This window comes from Cinclus cinclus, chromosome 17 (assembly GCF_963662255.1).
Source record: "Cinclus cinclus chromosome 17, bCinCin1.1, whole genome shotgun sequence".
Lineage (NCBI taxonomy): Eukaryota > Metazoa > Chordata > Aves > Passeriformes > Cinclidae > Cinclus > Cinclus cinclus.
In genome coordinates, this window is record NC_085062.1 from 1,781,510 (window position 1) to 1,800,785 (window position 19,276).

A 19,276-nucleotide genomic window follows, 5' to 3' on the forward strand; every position below is an offset into this window, starting at 1 on the left:
GAACCCCAAAGCCCAGGAATATTTCTAAATTACTAGTCTGTAGGTGTCTACCACACCTGCCTTGCCCACTTCCAGCCAGGAGCTTGGGAAAACCAAAAGGGCCAGTGCTGGAATATCTGGAAAGGATGAGACAGAGGTGGGGAATCTCTGCTCTGGCTTGGATCAGAGGACTTGTTGCACTGTGTGTGACACGGATGCCCATGAGGTCTGGAAACCTTTGTCCATGTGACTTTCTAGTGGGGTAAACAATACTTTTCTCTTACACCTCCTTCCTCTTACCGGGCAGGAAGAGCACAGGACCTAAACCCAGTTCTTCCTGGGCCAGTGCATTCCTTGCTGGCCATATCCCAGTCCTGCAGTGACATAGACTGCCTGACCGTGGAAACAGCCACGACAGAGCCCCGACAGCAGGGAAAGGTGGCACTTTGGTCCGTGGGCTGAACTCCCTTCCATGTCTGAAGTGTGTCTTGCAGGTACGACGGCATCGGCCAAGTCCCTTCTTGTGGCCACTACTGCTGAGTTATCTGCATGGCACGAATCCCCTCTGAGAGTGATCCTTAAACTGCAGCTGTGAACTCGCTCGGGCCTTGAGTCCGCATGTATCCATCGGCAAACAGCAGCTCCCAGCCTCGTGCAGCGGCGATGGAGCCGGGAGTGGGGCAGAGGCTCTGGGACACCAGAGGGTGCAGCAGCAAAAACCACACGTGGGCTCCCTCTGAGAGGCTTGAACGATGTTACGGTGCTAATTGTAGTTGGACGAGTGAACACAAATAAAACACGGGAATACCGCTCTGAGCACAAGTCTTGGCGCATGGCTTTTGTTTGTTTGTTTGTTTCGTTTTTTTGTTTTGTTTTGGGGTTTTTTTTGTGGTTTTGCAGGAGAACGCGTTCTAAGAGCGCGTCACTCTCGGCAGCGCTGCTGCCGTGCGGCCGCACGAGGGCGCTGTGGGGCCGCGGACACTGCGGGAGCGGGGGGGACAGAGGGACAGAGGGACAGAGGGACAGAGTGTGAGACCCTGGGGGACAGAGGGACAGAGTGTGAGACCCTGGGGGACAGAGTGTGAGACCCTGGGGGACAGAGGGACAGAGTGAGACCCTGGGAGACAGAGGGACAGAGTGTGAGACCCTGGGGGACAGAGGGACAGAGGGACAGAGTGTGAGACCCTGGGGGACAGAGGGACAGAGGGACAGAGGGACAGAGTGTGAGACCCTGGGGGACAGAGGGACAGAGTGTGAGACCCTGGGGGACAGAGTGTGAGACCCTGGGGGACAGAGGGACAGAGGGACAGAGTGTGAGACCCTGGGGGACAGAGGGACAGAGTGAGACCCTGGGGGACAGAGGGACAGAGTGTGAGACCCTGGGGGACAGAGTGTGAGACCCTGGGGGACAGAGGGACAGAGTGAGACCCTGGGAGACAGAGGGACAGAGTGTGAGACCCTGGGGGACAGAGGGACAGAGGGACAGAGTGTGAGACCCTGGGGGACAGAGGGACAGAGGGACAGAGGGACAGAGTGTGAGACCCTGGGGGACAGAGGGACAGAGTGTGAGACCCTGGGGGACAGAGTGTGAGACCCTGGGGGACAGAGGGACAGAGGGACAGAGTGTGAGACCCTGGGGGACAGAGGGACAGAGTGAGACCCTGGGGGACAGAGGGACAGAGTGTGAGACCCTGGGGGACAGAGTGTGAGACCCTGGGGGACAGAGGGACAGAGTGAGACCCTGGGGGACAGAGGGACAGAGTGTGAGACCCTGGGGGACAGAGGGACAGAGTGAGACCCTGGGGGACAGAGAGACAGAGGGACAGAGTGTGAGACCCTGGGGGACAGGGGGACCCAGGCACAGTCAGAGATCCTGGGCACTGCTGCCCCTCACTCCTGCTGTGCGTCTGTCTGTCTGTCTGTCCATCAGCACACAGCGCTCCCGTTGTTTTCCTCCTGTACTTCAGTCACCTTGTTGGCTGCTCGTGAATTTTCCAAGTGGTTTTAAAATGCTTCTCACAACCCCGAGTCCTTCCCTGGCCCTGACTCGCTCTCCCCTGCCAATTCCCTTCGTACAGCGCGTTCAGGGCTGTCACAGCCCCTGGTGCAACACCCTCCCTCCCCTGGGCCAGGCCAGGTTGAAGTCATTCACCCTCTCCTGAGGATTTTAATTGGCCCCTACAGGCTCAGTTATCATCACAACAATCTCAATTTAGTGTTTGGAGCTGCAGCCTGCACACCCGGCCTGACACAGCCACGGGAAATGAAGGAGTCATCTCCATCCACGAGGTGCTCCATCACCAAGGGGGAACTGTCAGGGCTTGGTATCTACTTCCCCTCCAGAGACTCCACTGCCTCCTCTGCAAGAGAGAAAAGAGATAACACAACCCTCTCTTTCCACACTGGGAGTAGGGTGCTCTCATAAACGCAGCACAGGGGCTTTTCCCATTCCCTGTATCCATCTCCATCCCACCTTTCCTAAAGCACCCCCAGCCAGACCATCTTCTGCAGCTGCAGGGGTGAGGGGACAGTTTAGACCCTCCTACACCAGGAGCAATCTCTGTGTTATCCCCTTCACCTGTGCCTCATTGCTCCCAGGTGTTTCTCTTTAGCTGTGCTGGGTTAAAACTGCCAGTTAAAGGCAGTTAAACTCTGATTTGAGTTCTAGCAAGCCTCTGCTCTGGAGAGTGCTTGCTCTGCTCCTTGTTGCACCTATGTCAGTTCCTGAGTTCTGGTTCTGGGCTCCTGCACACAAGGCTCCTCCAACAGCAACCAACTCCTCCAGTGGTGCAGGGTGGTGAGTGAGAGTGGTGCTGGGGTGGCTGTGGGCAAATGCATCTCTTGGGGTAAAGTTCTGGCTTTTGCTGCTTAAAACAATCTGAGAAACAAACACAGAGAGTAATGTGGAGCTGTTGCAGTTATAGGGGTAGTGTTGTTGGGGTTTGATGTGAAAATGTTTTTCTTCCTGGAAGTTATATCCCTGCAGTGTGGGACTGCAGGACCCAAAATCCGGGCAAGAGATGCCTGGAGGAGATGAAGTGACTCGTGGTACCTGGTTTCTCTTGTATTTGGCCCCAATGCACCTCTCTGTCTGGAAGAAAATTGCTGGAGGGAAGACAGGCAGCTGCTGTGGTTTTGGAGGAGAGCCTGGGCACTGTGTGATTTGCTGTGCTCCTTTGCTGGTTGGGTTTAATCCCATTTCAGGCAGGGCTCTGTGGTGCAGGATTTAGGCCCTGGGTGGGTATTTGCAGCTTAAACCCATCACCTTTCTGTGTGCAGCTTGGGGCTCAGCCTGTGCCCTGCTCCCCAGGCTGTGTGTGGGGCTCTGTGCTGGTTTAGTCTCTCTCTCAGGGTGACACAGAGCTGAGGTGCTGCAGTGCTGGCACGGGCAGTGCCCGGCAGCCTGGCCCGGAGCTGCCCTGTGTGCTTGGCCAGCTCAGCTCTGCACACCTTGGCTGTCACCCAGCCTGCCCAGGAGGTGCCCAAGGCAGCAGAGAGCTCTGCCCGTGTCCCTTCCCTGGCAGCACGGCACGGGGACAGTGCTGGGTGTCCCCAGCATCACCCCCCTGCCCTGGGTATCCCCTCCCCTCCTGGGAAAGTGCCGAGTCCCACGCTGGCTGTGTTTTTGTGGTAGAGAGCAAGTCCAGGCTCTGTCGGGCTTGGCAGCCAAGCCTCGGGTCTTAAGGGCGTGTTGGATGTTGGTGTTAAACTTCACGGTGCTTAATGCCTCATTGGAAGAGTGTGACTCGGTGTCCTTCTACCTCCTGCTCGTGAGGATGCAGGAGCTTAATTTTAATTTTTTTTACACTTTTTTTTCTTTTGCCTTGCTAGTTACCAGAGTCACGCCTGCACCATTACTGGGAATAAGCCTCTCTGTGTACAAGCTCCTCTACCTAGGGCTGCCAGAAATTCTCCTGCCCTTCAAAAAGGGAAACAAAGCCCCCCCTCCACCCCGGTGCTTCTTGCTTGTTGCTTTTACTGAGGTGCCTCTGTGTCCTGGCAGTGAGAGCCACAGGCTCAGCCCGTGGCACAGAGCATCACTTTGGGATGCTCCATCCTTGCTGCTGTGGGCACAGGGCTTCCCAAGGCACCCTGGTGCCACTTTCTCATGGCTGCTCATGTGCCAAACCCCTGCTCTGATGGGTTAAACCAGACCCCAGCCCCACATGGAGTCCCTGTTTCCCTTCCCCATGCTGTGTGCCCACTCTGCAGCAGGGAGATCCCACTGAAATCCAAGCCTCTGGTGATGTGCAGCCAGCTCAGAGCCACACTCCCTGTCTTTGGTGGCTCCCTGGGAGCACGATTTTTCTGAAGGAAGAGGAACAATTCCTAAAAAGGAGCAGTCAGATGGAAAATTGATACCAAATGTTGCAATCAGTCCCTTGAGGAACAAGGTTTGATCCCTCCACCCGTGGTTCCTGGGGGTTAGGACAGAGGAACACAATGTTACTTTAGAGGAATTTCTCTTTTAAAAGAAAGCTTATTGTTTTCCTCCTTTTGTAAGTTCCTAATTTTCCCAGATATGAACTGGTTTGAGATTTAATGCTGATGGTACGAGATGCTGTTTTAGATACCTGTGGTGTCTGCAGGATGAGGGGGGCCTGAGAGCTGTGCCTGGCCCTTCTCTAGTTGTTTTTTTTTTTTTTTTTTTTTGGGTTCTGCAGGACCAGGGGCCATCCCGAGCAGCTGATTCCAGCTCAGGTGCTCTGCCAGCCCCACAGGGCTGTTATCCTCAGGTGGAGACAATCTTCCTCAGGCAGCAGCCCAAGGTTGCCTGCCTGGTTCCCAGCCTGGTGATCCTTCCCATCCTCGCTGTCTGCCCCTGTGGATGTTGCTGCTGAGTGTTCCTGGGGGTATCCAGCTGCATTTCTGGGCTTAATAACATTGTCTGTAGCATTGTTAAAAACCCTACCTCCCTAGGTGTCCCAGCTGCTTTCTGTCTTTTCCATCTGGACTGGTTCCTGGACCAGTTCCTGGAGGAAATTGCCTCCTGAGCAACCCCACAGACAGGAGGCTTCACCTCTTGTGGGTCACAGTGTCCCAGTGTTGAGCACCAGGCACTGCTCAGGCCTGGGAGGGAGCTGAGCTTTGTAGCTGAGCTTCCAGGGAAGGAATTTCCAGCAACTACAGATCCATCCCCAAAGACAGCATTTCACGGAATTACCCTCTCCCCCCTTGCTGCAGACTTCCTCTGCTTTTCCAAGTAAGTCTCTGGCTTGGGACCATTTTTGTAGTAACTGGAGCAGAGCAGATCCATGGGAACATCCGGGGCTGGAAGTTGGTGTTTTCCAGGTTCACAGCCCGTGGCTCTTATCTGCATTAAATGTCCCCAGTTCTGACACTGAGCCTCTCTCTGTCAGCTGTCTCCCTTGGGAACACTGTTTCCACAACTCTGGATGCCACGAGGAGCTGGAAAAACCACCTTTAGTGATGACAAAAATAAACGGTGATTAGTTTTTTTTTTCTTAGTGTTAGTTGTTTTTTGGTTTTGTTTTTTTTTTTTTTTTGAGCACTGCTTTAGCAAACAGTGATTTCTGGTGTTGGTAACTCGGTCCCCTCCCTCAGGCAGGGCTGCTCCAGGTCCAGATGTGCAGAGCATCCTGGAGGGATGCAGGGGGGGGGATCCCCTGTGGGTAACCAAGCAGCTTCTCTGCCCCCAGAGACCAAGGGGCAGTCCTGAGCTGCCAGAGAGCTCCTGGCTGTGCTTCTCCCCTTTTCAGAACACGCTCTGTTTACAAAGTTAATTTTCATGCCCTGATGGGAATAGTTTGGGGGCTCTGGAGGTGACCCCTCTCCCTGGCAGCCAGAGCTGAGGGCAGGGATCACATTCCTCCTCCCCACCTGAATTCACTCAGTGAATTCAGTGCACTCAGTGTCCTGGGGGGTGCAGCCCTGGAGACACACCCTGTGGATTTTCTATTGCTCATAAATACTCCCCTGTCCTCCTCGGTGCCCCTAGCAAATAAATTATCTGAAGCTACATTTCCCTATTTCAAAGCCTTGTTGAAAGAAACCAGAGGGTTTAGCAGCCCTGGCTGGCTGGAGTGGTTCACATACCATCCACCCATTTGCATTTGATCTACTTCATCCTGTGTTAAGTAATCCTTGAGAGCACAGTGGGCTGCAGGCTCTCTTCGTGCCTGTAAATCACTGGGACATGTCACAGGCTGTAAATGAGCAGGGTGAGAGTATGTCCCACCCCTTCATGTGATCCAAAACCTCCCCCTGCCCCAGAAAAATCATCCTTGTAAAATCAGAACTGCAGCTGGCTGGTTTGGGATGACCATAGGTGGTGGGGCAGGAGTGTGCCTGGCCCCCTGGGTGTGTTTCCATGTGGGACTGGAGCAGGATGCTCACTTCAAGGGATGGGTTTGGTGTCTTCCAGCTGCCTGGGTGTGCCTTGGTGCTCTGGGTGCTCCCAGCTTACCCCAGAACCTCCCTGAGCCCCCCCATTACCTGGGGCTGCCTTGTAGCATCTTCTGCACCTCTTGCCCTACTCAGTTTGCTTTCCATCCCTGGAATTTCCTGGGACAGAGCAGGAACTCTGCTTCCCCCCAGCCCCTGCTGGTCAACAGGGCTTTAAGCCATGGAACCTGTGTGGTGGCAGAAATCCCTTTTGCAGCCAGGCTGTGGCTCCCTCCCTTGTAATAAATCAAAGATTATTTCCCCTCTTCCCCATCGCCTCCCCTCAAAGGTTGCTATTGCTCAGCTGTGGCCTGACTTTAATTACAAATTAAGAGCAGCCAAGCGGGCACTAGGTGCTGTTAATTGGCTTTCCAGGAAAGGTTTCACAGGGAAAGCTGGAGGCACCAGGGATTGATCTGCTTGGTTCCTTGTATGCAGTTGCTCATCCTGGTGTGAGCCCTGGGCCGGGTCCCAAATTCAGCACTCTGGGTGTCATTTGCCCAAAAACTGCTGCCAGGCTCCAAGGTCCCTTTCCCCTGCTAGTTGATGCCTCAGGGGCTCAGAGCCTCCCCTGCCTGCACTGGGATGGATTTTTTTAGCTGCTGAGAACAAATTCCAGGGGAAGATGCTGAAATAAAGCAGATGGGATGATGGTGGAGGTCAGAGCGAGGAGAGGATGCACTGCCAGGCATCATGTGATGAAAACATACTTACTGCTCCAGCAGCTGTCAAAACCCAAACACATGAGGCAAGGTGCCCAAGGAGTGTGCAGGGATCTCATTTACCTGGTAATTAATGGAAATCGTGAAACAAATCAACACGTGCTCCCTGCGGAGAGCTTCACGCTCTGGTTTCCAGCTGCCGATGGAGAGAGCTGGGCATGAGTGAATTGTGAGAGCAGCGAGTGGGGCTGAGACAGGGCTCTGTCCCCAGCTCTGTGTCCCTGAGAGAGCCCCCAGGTTGTCTGAGGATGTCCTTCCTTACCTGCCAGCGCGTGGCTGTGGCAGAGCGGCCGCTCCCTGTGCGTGTTTAGGGCGCTGCTGATTGCTGTGCCCCGAGCGCTGTGTGCCACTCTCAGCGCTGTCTGGGGGCTAGGAATGAAGATGTTATCATGAGCCACATCCCCCCCCCGCTCTGATCCTGCTCGGCTGAACGTGTCACAGCTGATTTTATCGGCCCAAACCCTCCTGCCACCTCTGGCCCGTGCCAGCCCCGCACCTGCCCAGGTGATTCCTGCTGGAGAGAAACCTCATCCCACTGTTTTGTTTTTTTTTTTCCTTGAGACTTGATTAATTCGGCTCAATTTGAATATTAAAAAAGCTATTTTCTTGGCTTCCCCCCCCCCCCGCTTCCACAGCAGCAGTGTGCTGTGCAGGGCTCTTGGACAGGAGCAGGGATGCTCGCTGTGCTTCAGGGATTTTTAGGCAGAGCTTTGGTTCCTTGCCTTCTTGGTTATTCACTTCTTTGCAAAAGGGTTTTGCAAAACAAAGTCTTTAAAACAATTAATGCCAATCAGGGTCGCTGACATGGGCTGAGCCCTGCAAGGCAGTGTCCAGGCTTTGCCTGCTCCTGGGGGCTTCTGAGGGGGAAAATAACCCTAAAATAGCACAGGTGAGCACATAACTCACCTCGTTATACCCCTGCCAGTAGTTATCAACTGGCAGAATGCCTGAAGCATAAGGTTTGTGATCCCTTCCAAAAATTGCATCTGAATGTTAAGTGACATATAGTAAATGCCAAATCCCTTTTGAATCTTGCTAAAAATCCCCGTTTAAAATATGCAAGCGACCTTTCTCTCTTTCTGAAAAGCTCTCTGCGTCTGGAAATTTAAAAAAAAAAAAAAGAAAAAAAAGAGAAACCAGACCAGCAATCTCTTGCTGCTGGATAAAAACATGGGTTTTTTTGAGATTGTGGGATGGGGCACAGCTTCCCTGGCTGCAGCAGAGCTGGGTCAGGGTCCCCTGTGCAGGCTGGACTGGAGCAGATCATTGAACTGCTGTAATAAACCTCTCTAGATAGCCTGACAGGAGAAACTACAGGAACTCTGCCTGAGGAATCGGTGGGCTCCTGCTCTCTTTGGTATCCCTCACATTATAATTAAGAGATAATGTCAATAGAATAAAACATTGTCTCAGGATAATGGTCTCCCACTGCTACAGGCCCGTCAAGGTGAAGTCAAATCATTTATCAGAAATGAACGTTGAGGCGAGTCTGGGATGTTTGTTTTCACAGCAAGAGGCATTAATCCTGGAACAACAAATATTCCAGTGCTTTTATTTCTGCTGTGCCTGGTGATTGATGCCAGTGCATCATCCTGCCTGAGAGCCAGGGTGGCTGAGCGATGGGCTCTCCTGCCAGCTGTATTGACCAGGGGGGTTTTGACTCGTTGAAATAGATAACTGTAAATCCAGGAGTGCTGGAGTGTGAGAGCGTGCATCACAACGTGGGAATTTTCCTTCCAAAGGTGTGCAGAGCTGTACATGGGCTGGCTCTGCCTGGCCAGGGAGGGCTGCTCCTTCATTTACAGTGCAGAGCTGATCTCAGAGCCTGCTCCCAGCCCAGTTTCCACTGCTTTAGAGGGTTTTGGGGTCCCCTTCTGAGCAGTAGGGCTGAGCAGCTCACTGGCTTTATGCATTTATTGAAATACTGCTGAGTATAAAAATTCACAACCTCCTCAGAGACATGGGGAATGTTTATGGATCCAGGTCCTTCAGCAGAGGCTGGGGCAGCCTCAGCCCCATCCCTGGCACCCACAAAGGGCTGGGAAAACCTCTGCTGTCTGCCACAGCCCCTGCTGCAATTGCTGCTGCTGCTCTGGGCTGGGGAGGGGAGCAGCCTCTCCTCCCATCCTCAGTTTGCATTGGGAGAAACGGAGGTCCACTCTTGAAACTGAAATATGTGTAAGTGGCAATTAGACTTGAAATCAAGTCCTGGGAGGCTGTACAGAAACTCTTTCAGGTTTGTTTTTTTTTTTCCCCTCCTGGATTTGTTAGTGGAGAGAATTACGCATCCAGCAAACATTTTGGGCTGGAGAGGAGAACAAGTGCTTTGTACTGTCTCCAAATGCCAAATCTGTTTTTCTGAGGCAGTGCTGGTACCTCCTGCACAGAAGCTGCCTGTTGGCAGGAGCACAGCCAGGTCTGTGAGACCTGACAGGGGACAGTCCCTTCTGCCAATATGCTCTCCGAAATGTTGTGCCTTTTGCAGGAGAGGCAGAGTCATTAGGCTGCAGCAAAACTCTTGCATACACAGGGTGGTCCCAGAAGAACTAATTGGAGGTGATTTAGGCTCTTTATATACTCTTAAACTTACTGTAAACTTAAGTTATATACCCTTAAATGATGGATTCCTTGCACTACCCTGAAGGGATCCAAGCCCCGTGGCAGCAGGCTGTGTCCAGATGAGCAATTTGCTCAATTTATTGGTGCTGTGATTCCTCCAGTGCAGCATTTTGCAGCTTGGGTCAGGACAAGGACTGGGCTGCACGTGGACTTTTGGGTGCAGATTCTGCCTTTTGAAGCTCTGGGTGGTCCTGGTCTCCCTGCAGAGTGGGGGAGCTGCTCCTTCCCAATGACTCCCAGATGTGTCTGACCACCTCAGATGAGCTGGGCAGGGCCAGTGCATCCTGCTGGGGGCATGGTGGGGGCAGCTCAGACAGCACAGGGGCACGTTTTGGTCAGGTTTTTACTATTTTCTCTCCTTTGCTGCCTGTAGGAAGGGACAGGGGCCATGAAAATACTCCTTTTTGAAGAGGTGGAATGTTTTGGAGCATTCCAAACTGGATTGTGCTGCCCAGCACAGGACGGACCCAGTCTTAAGAAGGGGTTTTTTTTTTTAAGTTGGATTCTTCAACTGAGAATGCCAAATCCATGTGTTTGCAAGAGGGTAGTAGAGGTAGAACTGGTTCTCTATATGGGACTGAGGACATTGAATCAGGAGCTTATAACTACAATTACACTTGTGTGGCATTGGGCACATTAATTAAAAGGGAAGAAACTCTGCATCTGTGTTAAAGCTGGCTAAACTGGTGTTAAACTCTGAGACATGGAGCTCCAGCTTGTTTGGAAAGGAATTAATTTCTATCACCATCTCGCCCTCAGAGAGGCTAAACCCAAATGGGAGGTGGGCACTGGAGAACAGAACCAGAGGGAAGCCTTGCCCACCCAGCCTGAGGCATAAGGAGCTCCTGCAGCATGGCCAGATGGTGATTTAGCCAGGAAATGATTCGTGCCCAGGGAGGGATGCTCAGGGCAGCCTGAGCAGCCCATGCTGGGCAGTGAAGGAGCACAGTTGCTGCCAGGGTCTGTGTGTGCAGTGCTGTGCCTGCTGCAAGCACCAATAAAGACGTCGAGCTGCTGCGTGTGGGGAAATAAATCACAGAGTTGTTTTCCTGCCCACAGTACCAAGGTGTCTTCTGTGCAGGGCGAGGGGGAGCCAGGGGAGGGGCAGGCAGCGATTTCTGTGCTGTGCTGGGAGTGAGGGCAGCTGGTGCCACCCACACCAGGCACTGCTGCTTGCTGCCCCTTCCCGTGGGTTGTGCCAGTGGCCACTGGCCTGATCCACCCGGGGACTTGGGATGTGGCCACCAGCTCACCTTGGTGGGTTGCCATCGCTGTGGCCTCAGGGTGGGAAGCAGCAGCAGCAGCAGCTGCTCTCACCTGTGTCCCCTCACCTTCACCCTGTGCAGTGGGAGGGCATGACCATAAGATATTGCCACGGCCTGATAGTGGGCAAGGAGTAAAAGAAGAGGTGGAAAACTTCAAATGATGAAGTGCTTTGAGGCAGACCTTTGCTGTCAGTGTGAAGCAGCAAGCCCTGATTTAAACAACCCCTCCAGTACCTGACCTACACCGAACAAATCCATTTACAGTGTCTTGTTTCTCCTCCCTGTTTAACTACCAGAGTTCAGAGACAATTCCTTAAATGTTAATGGTGAAGGAATTTGGAAGCTTTCCCAGAGCTGCTAGGGGAGCCGTGCGGGAATATGTCTGCTGTGCTGGTGCAGTTCAATTTCCTGCAGAACATCAGGCAGGCTGTTCTCACCTACTGCTTCGTAATTAAAGTGCTGAAAGACCATCACTCTCTGAGATTTGCTCAGATTCACCCCCTGATCAGGGCCAGCTCTGTGCTTACCTGCAAGAAGGACAGGTTGCAAAATACCTATGGATCAGTCCCAGCCGTGCTGTCATCATGCTTCTGCTGTCCCAGAGCTTGGATGGGGCTGGGCACTGACTGATGAACCCCACAGTCCCAATCTGCATCCCTTGTGCTGCCATCCATGGGCACCAAGCTGAGGTTTGACCTCCGGGGGACAAGCTGAAGGTTTGCCCCCATCCCTCAAACAGCTCATCCACAGGGCTCAGCATCAGGATTGTGGCAGGGGACAGCCTTCCACGGTGGCTGTGTGTGACTCGGACCAGCAGACTAAGTTTGGGTCATGCCCAGGAGTGTCAGAACTTCTCAAGACCCTTTCCCAGAGGAGTGTAGCTGGTTCGGTTTCATCAAAGCTGAGCTCAGGGTGGTGCCCCTGGGCATGTGTCGGGCTCAGAGGTCATTTTCTCACTGCTTCCTGCACTGGGATGGTGTCAATGGAAGTGCATCAAATCCCTGGGGCTGGAGGGCACAGTGTGGAGTCCCACACTGGGTGTGCAAAATTTCTTCATCAATCCCCTGCTCACAGCAAAGGGGTGGCTGTACCTGGAGGACCCCTCATGCCAGAGCTGCTGAGGGGTGTCCTGGCAGGTCAGCAGTGCTTCCCATCTGTGAGAGATGGGGACAAATCTGGTTTGGGGGCAGGGAGAGCCAGCTGATGGCACCAGGGGAAGGAGCTCACCCTGGACATTGCTGGGGAAAACAAGGGCTTTTAAAGGAGCCAGGAGCACTGAGCTGGGGTGTCCTCCAGCTCTTTTGTCTCTAAACTTGGATCTGACTCTTTCCACCATCTCGTTAGGAACAAGTGTTTGGCCCAAGTCTCATGGCAAATTTTGACATTTCAAAAATTGATGCCTTTTTCTGCTCATAACTTAAGCTGCCTAGTTTATCAGAGACATATGGAAAGTTTATTACATTCTTATTACAGATCCAGCCAAGTGAGCTGACTAATGAATGTGATTTTATTTATTTATTTATTTTTCAAGTTAGGACTTGGCATGGAAGGCCTCCTCCAAAAGGGATAGCCTTGGCTCGAGAAATAAATCCCCAGAAGTTTGTTATTTGTTTTTTGGTTTTTTTTTCTTTTTTTTTTTTTTTTTTTTTTTTTTTTCTTCCTCCCCCCGTCCTAATTGTTCAGCTTGGCAAAAGCCACAGCATGTGTGATTTGGGGGGGTGGAAAGTGAGGCACGGGAGGAAATCAGGACCTTGAAGGAGAATTATTATGTTGCCCCGTGACAATCCCAGCAGCATCTGGCAGTGTGGGATCCTTGATGCTCCTGCTCCGTGTTGTGGGCAGGGAGCATGGATGGGTTGCCAGGATAAATTGTGCAAATTCACGGCGACCCAAGAGTTGTTTTGCTTAGAAAAACTCGGGGTTTATTAAAAAGGAGTTAGGGGTGCTACTGTCCTTGGAGGCCTGGAACAGCTGGGGCTGTGAGGGTGCAAACCCGTGTGTGGATTTTGGCAGCTGAGGGAAGTGTGAAACTCCTTGGAGGCTGCTTTGGGTGAGCTCAGCTGGGTGGAAACACAGTCCTGGGCTGGCAGTGCTGCAGACCCCACTGCTGGGGACCCTCCTGTACCCCCCACCCTGACCTGGACACTGCCCATGTGCAGCTCTGCCCCTGTTTTTAGGTTGAAATCAGCGTGTTTCTGTTCTGTGTTGTGCTTGGAGAGGCTGCTTCTCTTATCCTGAGCATCTTCCCTCCCTTTCAGTGCCAGGAGTCCCCAGAGGATGCAACCTGCACATCTTCAGAGCTGATGCTGCACTTTCACATTTTCCAGCACAAACTTGTGCTCAGAACACGCTCCATCCCTTCCAGTGGTGCCTTGGTAACTTGAGGGCAGATCTCCCTGGGTTTTAACAGCTGTGGGCACAAATTTTAGTTTTTCCCTGGTAGGAACCGCTCGTTTTGGCCTTGGGCTCGTTTGATTTGTGAATTTGGTGGGTCATAACTGCTTGTTGGCTTTCCACTCCTCACATCATCATCCTGTGCCTTCCCTGTGCTGTTCCCTGGTTTATGGTGCCCGCTGGGACGATGACAGCAGCACTGCAGAATGCAGGCTTTGGCTGGGCTCTTGTACTTTTACTGCCTTGCATAATGCAGAGATCTCCAGCCCAGCTCCCAGGCTCGTCCTGCATTGCAGCTCAGGTTTCCTGGCTCCTTCCATCACCTCATCTGGTGGTGGTGGTGGCCTTTTCCACTCCCCATCTGCCCCCTTCACAGCTCTCTGCTGCTCTCCTACCATCTATAGACAAAATCTCTTCCTCTGACTCGCTGCTTGGTGCTTTCCTCTCTTTAGGCTGCTGACTTTGGCACAATTCCCCCTTGCTGTACATGCTGCAGGGGGTAGCACACATGGAGCACTTCTCTGGGAGATAGTTTTCTTTGCAGCATACCAGGAATCAGCCTTTGCTGGTTTTGTTTTTGTTTTTGGTGGTTTTTTTCTTGTTTGTTTTGGTTTTTCTCCCGTTTACTCCTACACCTACATCCTGCTTTTGTGAGACACGAGAGGTGTGTTTCCCTGTGGAGCTTGGTAAACCAGCTCTCCTCGAGGCTCTGCTTCTTCCCTGGGTCTCTTTGGAGAGACTTTTGGGGCTTTGGGTGTGTTTGTAGGTCTTGGCAGAGCAGGAACTTCCCTGCAAGGCTGCTGGGCGAGGAGGGGGGAATGTTACACCCCGTTATCCCTTTCTCCTTGTGCTCTGCTCCTCATCCCTGCTCCTCCTCTATGGCACAGTGCATCCTTCAGCTTGGATCCTCACACCACCGGCCATCTGGTGTGTTTTAGCCATACAAAGAGCCATTGTTTGCTCCGGAATCCGTGTTCTGGCGAGGTAGCTCTGCTGCTGGAGCACTCCCTGGGCTTTGCCAAGGGTCCTTCTGCTCTGCTGGCAAGTGCAGGTGCCTTTGGAGCGGCACAGCTTGGGTTTTCTCTTCTTGCTTTTCCTTGTCGAATCTCAGCCCTGAAGTTTCCCACAGTGAGATGTGCCCCTTTGCTTTGTCAGGGATGGGACCTGGGGCTGATGCCTGACTGTCTTTCAGTGGGAGCAGTGTTCTGAGCTTTGGGCTCAAAATGTCTTTTTTTTTTTTTTTTTTTTTTTTTTTAGTATTTAATCTGTTAATGTCCTTTAGGATCAAATCCTCAGCGTCAGGGTTTCAGTTTAAAATTCACATCCCTTGGGATGCTCTATGGACAGGAAAGCAGAGGGTTAAAAGCAGAGCCCTGCTGCCAGCTGGGGACACTGGTGCATGACAAATGTGCCTTTTTTTTTTTTTTTTTTTTTTTTTTTTTTTTTTTTTTTTTTTTTTGCGTTTCCCTCTGCAAATGAGCCCATAGTCAGCCTAATTTCGGAGAGAGCAGCCTCTGAACCCGAGTGACTCAGAGGAGCTCGTTCCGTGTCTGGCGGGGCTGCCGCAGCCTCGCGGGTTTAATTTGTAAATGCTGACACATGGCATTTCCTCACCGTCTCGTTGGGAAGGGCGGTGTGTCTGCCGGCACTTCCAATTTGTCACTGTCAGCACCGGCCCCATCTCCTGCTCGTCTCTGAAATGCCTTCTGATCGGTGCCGAGGCAGTTATCGGCATATAATTTATCATTTAATATTACCAGAAGGGTTTCTTCTGCAAACATCCCAGAAATTATTACCCTGGTGATGTTTGGTAGCTTTTCCTTTCACCTGCAAAAAACCTCCTGGCATCTGCTTGCTGCTCTGCCGTAGTGCTGGGGAGAAAAAACTGCCCTTGATGTGATGTCTCCTTCACCAAAAAAAGCCTCGATTAACACCTGGCTGAGGCTGCCTGAGTGCAGCAGCTCCCTGTGCCTGTGCTCTTGAAGAAGATTTTGCATTAGGGACTGTTTCAGGACTGCACCATTGACATCTCTCATCAGGCAGCTGGGGAAAATGATTGCCCAGACCTTATTCCTTTAAGTGGAAAAGGATTTGGGGGTGTGAATAAAGGAATAAAGGCCACCGTGGTGCCTGGGCACTCCCGGGATGGTGAGAGATGCCGGTTCTGGGATGCTGAGCCCCCAGGAACAGAGGATTTTCTGCATTATCACAGTGATGGCAGCTTGTTCTTGCAGAGGTGTTGTTTGGCACTCGGGGAAGGCAAATCTGCCCCCAAAGGCTGGCACAGAGAGAGGGCAGAAGGCTCTTGGGCTGCTGCCCTGGTTCAGAGCCCTCTGGTGCAGCAGAAAGGGCTCATCCTGATGGTTCCCAGCTCCTGCTGCTGCTCACCAGGACCCAGATGCACCACGAGGCAGGAGCTGACCTGTGCAGAACTTTCCCCAACTCGCAGCCAAAGGTGGGCTGTGGGAGCCACTTTGGGGACTAAAGCACACAGAAATCTCTCTGCACGTCCCTCGGGCAGGGGTTCGTGTTGCCCCAGCACAGCCCCTCCACTCAGGCTTGTTTTGGCTGCTGGTCCCTCCATCTCCTCCCAGCCTTGGTCAGTCCCAGCTCTGCCCGGTGTCCTGGCTCACACAGGTCAGCTTTCCTTGGAAGCTGGCTCATGGTTTTATAGTTCTGCTGTATTAGAGACATGAAAGTGATTTTTGTTGTTGCTGGTTTATGAGCCAGACTTCAAAGAATGCAATTACCCAGGCAGGGCGAAGACCTGCTGGTATCTCATGGAAATCTGTGGAAAACCACTTCCCTTCAGAGCTCATTCCACAGCGAGGCTGTACTTCTGTTATTTTCATTGCATTTGCAGATTTCGGAGAGAGATGGCAGTCAGACAAGGTCTTTGGTGACTGTGGTTAATTGTTCCTCGGCTGGGCATCCTCACCCCCCGTGACATTACAGCTGGGTGATGGTTTAGGGTTGGAGAGCATGAACTTACAGGAGACAGAAGAGCCACTGCTGGGGAATCATCTCAGAAAAGAGCAAAATGGCTGGAAAAGGGATGTTTTTACCTGCAAAAGCTGGGCAGTGTTCCTGCTGCAGGCAGATCTTGTTGTATCCACAGTTCTCTCCCTCTCTGCATTGCCAGGGAAAGGTGCCAGCTCCCCATCCTGCCCTGTGCAGCTGAACGTGGCAGGGAACCCTGCCTGAAACACAGGCAGTGCTCGTGGTGGGTGTGGGGCTGGTTCCCATCAGGAAGTGTCCAGGATCAATGACATCTTCGTAATTCTTTTAATTGCAGCAGGATTGGGCTCTCAAGTGTCACAGCTCAAAAGCCAGATTTCCTTGTGATCCCTGAGCTTCCTAACCAAGATTCTCCCTTAAAAATTCCCAAAAGTAAACTCTGGGCACGGGGCAGCTTCCCAAAAGCAGATGGATCTCTCCCTCCTGGCTTCGTTCTGCTCCTTCCCAAGCCTGTAGGTGTGGGGATCTGAGCCCTTTATCATCTCCTGTACACCAGGAAATTTTCTAAGTGTCTGAGAAGACCCTGAGGCTATATAAAAGTTCAGCTCGTGATTCATTTCCTTCCTATTCAGGGATAGGCTAATTTGAGAGTATGTGCTAAACATTAATTACCTTCCTTGACATGGCTTCCTAGTCAGGCATCCTTTCCCAGATGACTTTCTGCTCACTCAGGTCCAAGGCCATAAAAGCTTCCCTATTAGGAAAGGAAATATTTTACATCAGGTTTATACTGTATGCCTGAGGTCATCAGAAGTACAGATCCAGTGGCAGAAATACACACTGAGCTCTCCTTCCTGCATGAAAAATGAATCAATAACTCATCAATTTAAATTAAAATGTCTGCCTTGCAAAATGCCTCAGAGTGCTAATATTTGTAGCCCCCGTGTTTTGCAGTGGTGATTGGAAATCCACTGTCCCTGTAGCACGTGCAGGGATCCATCTCTGCTAACAGCATGTGATTGCTGACACCCAGGAAAAAGCCTGCCTTCCCTTCCCCTGGAAGGATCCAGCAAGGTGAACTTTTGGAAATTGCTTCTCCCGGCACATGAATTATGTATCGAACAGGTGGCAGTCAATATATCTGACTTCTTCATGAGGTAATTAAGAATAAATGTGGGAATTGAGGCAGAACTGTTGCCCTGTGCAGGAGGGGACTGGAGCAGTGCATAGCCAGCTCTTGGGGGAAGGGGAGGGGATGCTGCAGGGATGCAGGGAAAGCACAGCTCAGGGGAACTCTGATGGTCCTTCTGGTGCCTGATCCCTTCACTGGTCCAAGCTGCTGTTTGCATCCCCATCTGCCTGCCCCCAGTGGGGATATCCTGCCTTTCCCTGAATTCATTGGCTTATTTGCTGCTCTGGTGTACCTGTGTGTGCTGCCTGGATGCTGGAATGATCCCGAATCCAGCTATCCAAGCCTGGATGGGGTTATTGTCCCCAGAGTGCTGGGTTTGGAGTGGCAAGGAGGATGGCTCCTTTAGTGCTGTCTCGGTTATCTTGGGATAGCATTAACTTACATTTAAAAAATCCAAGCATTCCTCTCTGCTCAAATTTCTTCTTGTGAGCTAATTGAAAAGTAGCTGTATTAGTGAACACATCCGTGGTCATTAGCAAACAGTTAAGTAACTAATTTTAAAGATTTATGGTGTTGGTAGCAGGTAAATTACAGTCTTCAGAGAGTTTTCTTGCAAATGAGCTGAAAATAAGGTTTGTTCTAGCCTCGGGGGAGCATAAAGGAAACACATTTAATGACCACAAATTGTATGTGCTGATAGTCTCAATAAGATATTTAATGCCTACTTGAAATTTTAGCAGTTGGAAAAGCACAACAGCCTTAACAGCATGGGTGGGTTACATGTCCTCTCCCTCCCTGGCTGGTAGCTCCAGGATCTGCCATCTCCAGGTGATCCACAGGGCCCTGGGGGAAGGATTTCCCCCCTCTTACCTGGTTAGGGCAAAGTTGTGATGCATTAAAACTAAATGTTGGCCTTTTGTTTTCCAGCTTTGGTTATAAAAACCTGCAGGTCTCCAACCGTGACACGGATTACGGTCTCGGTTTTGCAGCTAAAATAATGTTTAGGTTGGCAAGGGAAGCCCTGAGCGTGCTTGCAGGGGAGGGACACTGCTGCACTTGCTGGAAACTGCTCTGCTCTTAATTCCTGCCCTGGGCAGCCCTCAGTGGCCACACTGGCAGTCACTGCAGTGCTGCCCAGGCTTGGGGCTGTGGGTCAGGCTGGGATGGCTGGCAGGAGGTGGCAATGGGACCTCCTCTGCATCTCCTCCCTCCCAGCTTGGTGGCAGGGAATGTTGAGAGCTGCCCAGAGCTGAAACCCACACATGGGCTCTTAAATCCCCAGCTCTGATTTTTTTTTTTTTCTTCCTCCCCCAAAAAATCCATGAGTGAATAAGAAGAGCACTGAGGCAAATAATGAACAGCTCTGGGTCCAGAGAAGCCAGAGATGGTCCTAAATGATTGAAGAAGGCAATTTCCCTAAAGGAGCTGCAGGCCCCTGGAAGTGATTAGTGCCTGAGCAGAAATGCATCACTTAGCTCCTATTATTTAAACATAAGATACTTGAGCAAGCACACAGAATGTTGTTTGCTGTAAATTCTTTCCCTCATTTGAAGGAGCTGTTATTTACACATGCGAGTGCTGGCAGTGTGTGTGGGAGCTCCTGGACCCACATGGAATATAAATGACCGAGTTTCTCCTTGGCTCCATCTGAGGGCTATCTTCCCTGCATGTTAACTGTTAATTATAGGTTACATTTATATCATTAAAGTTTATCTGCAGTCCTTTCCTTCCCCCTGTTAAATCACTAATGCATCTTGCACGGCTTAATTCCCTCGGCTTCCCTTCCTTGTCTGTGCAGGCAG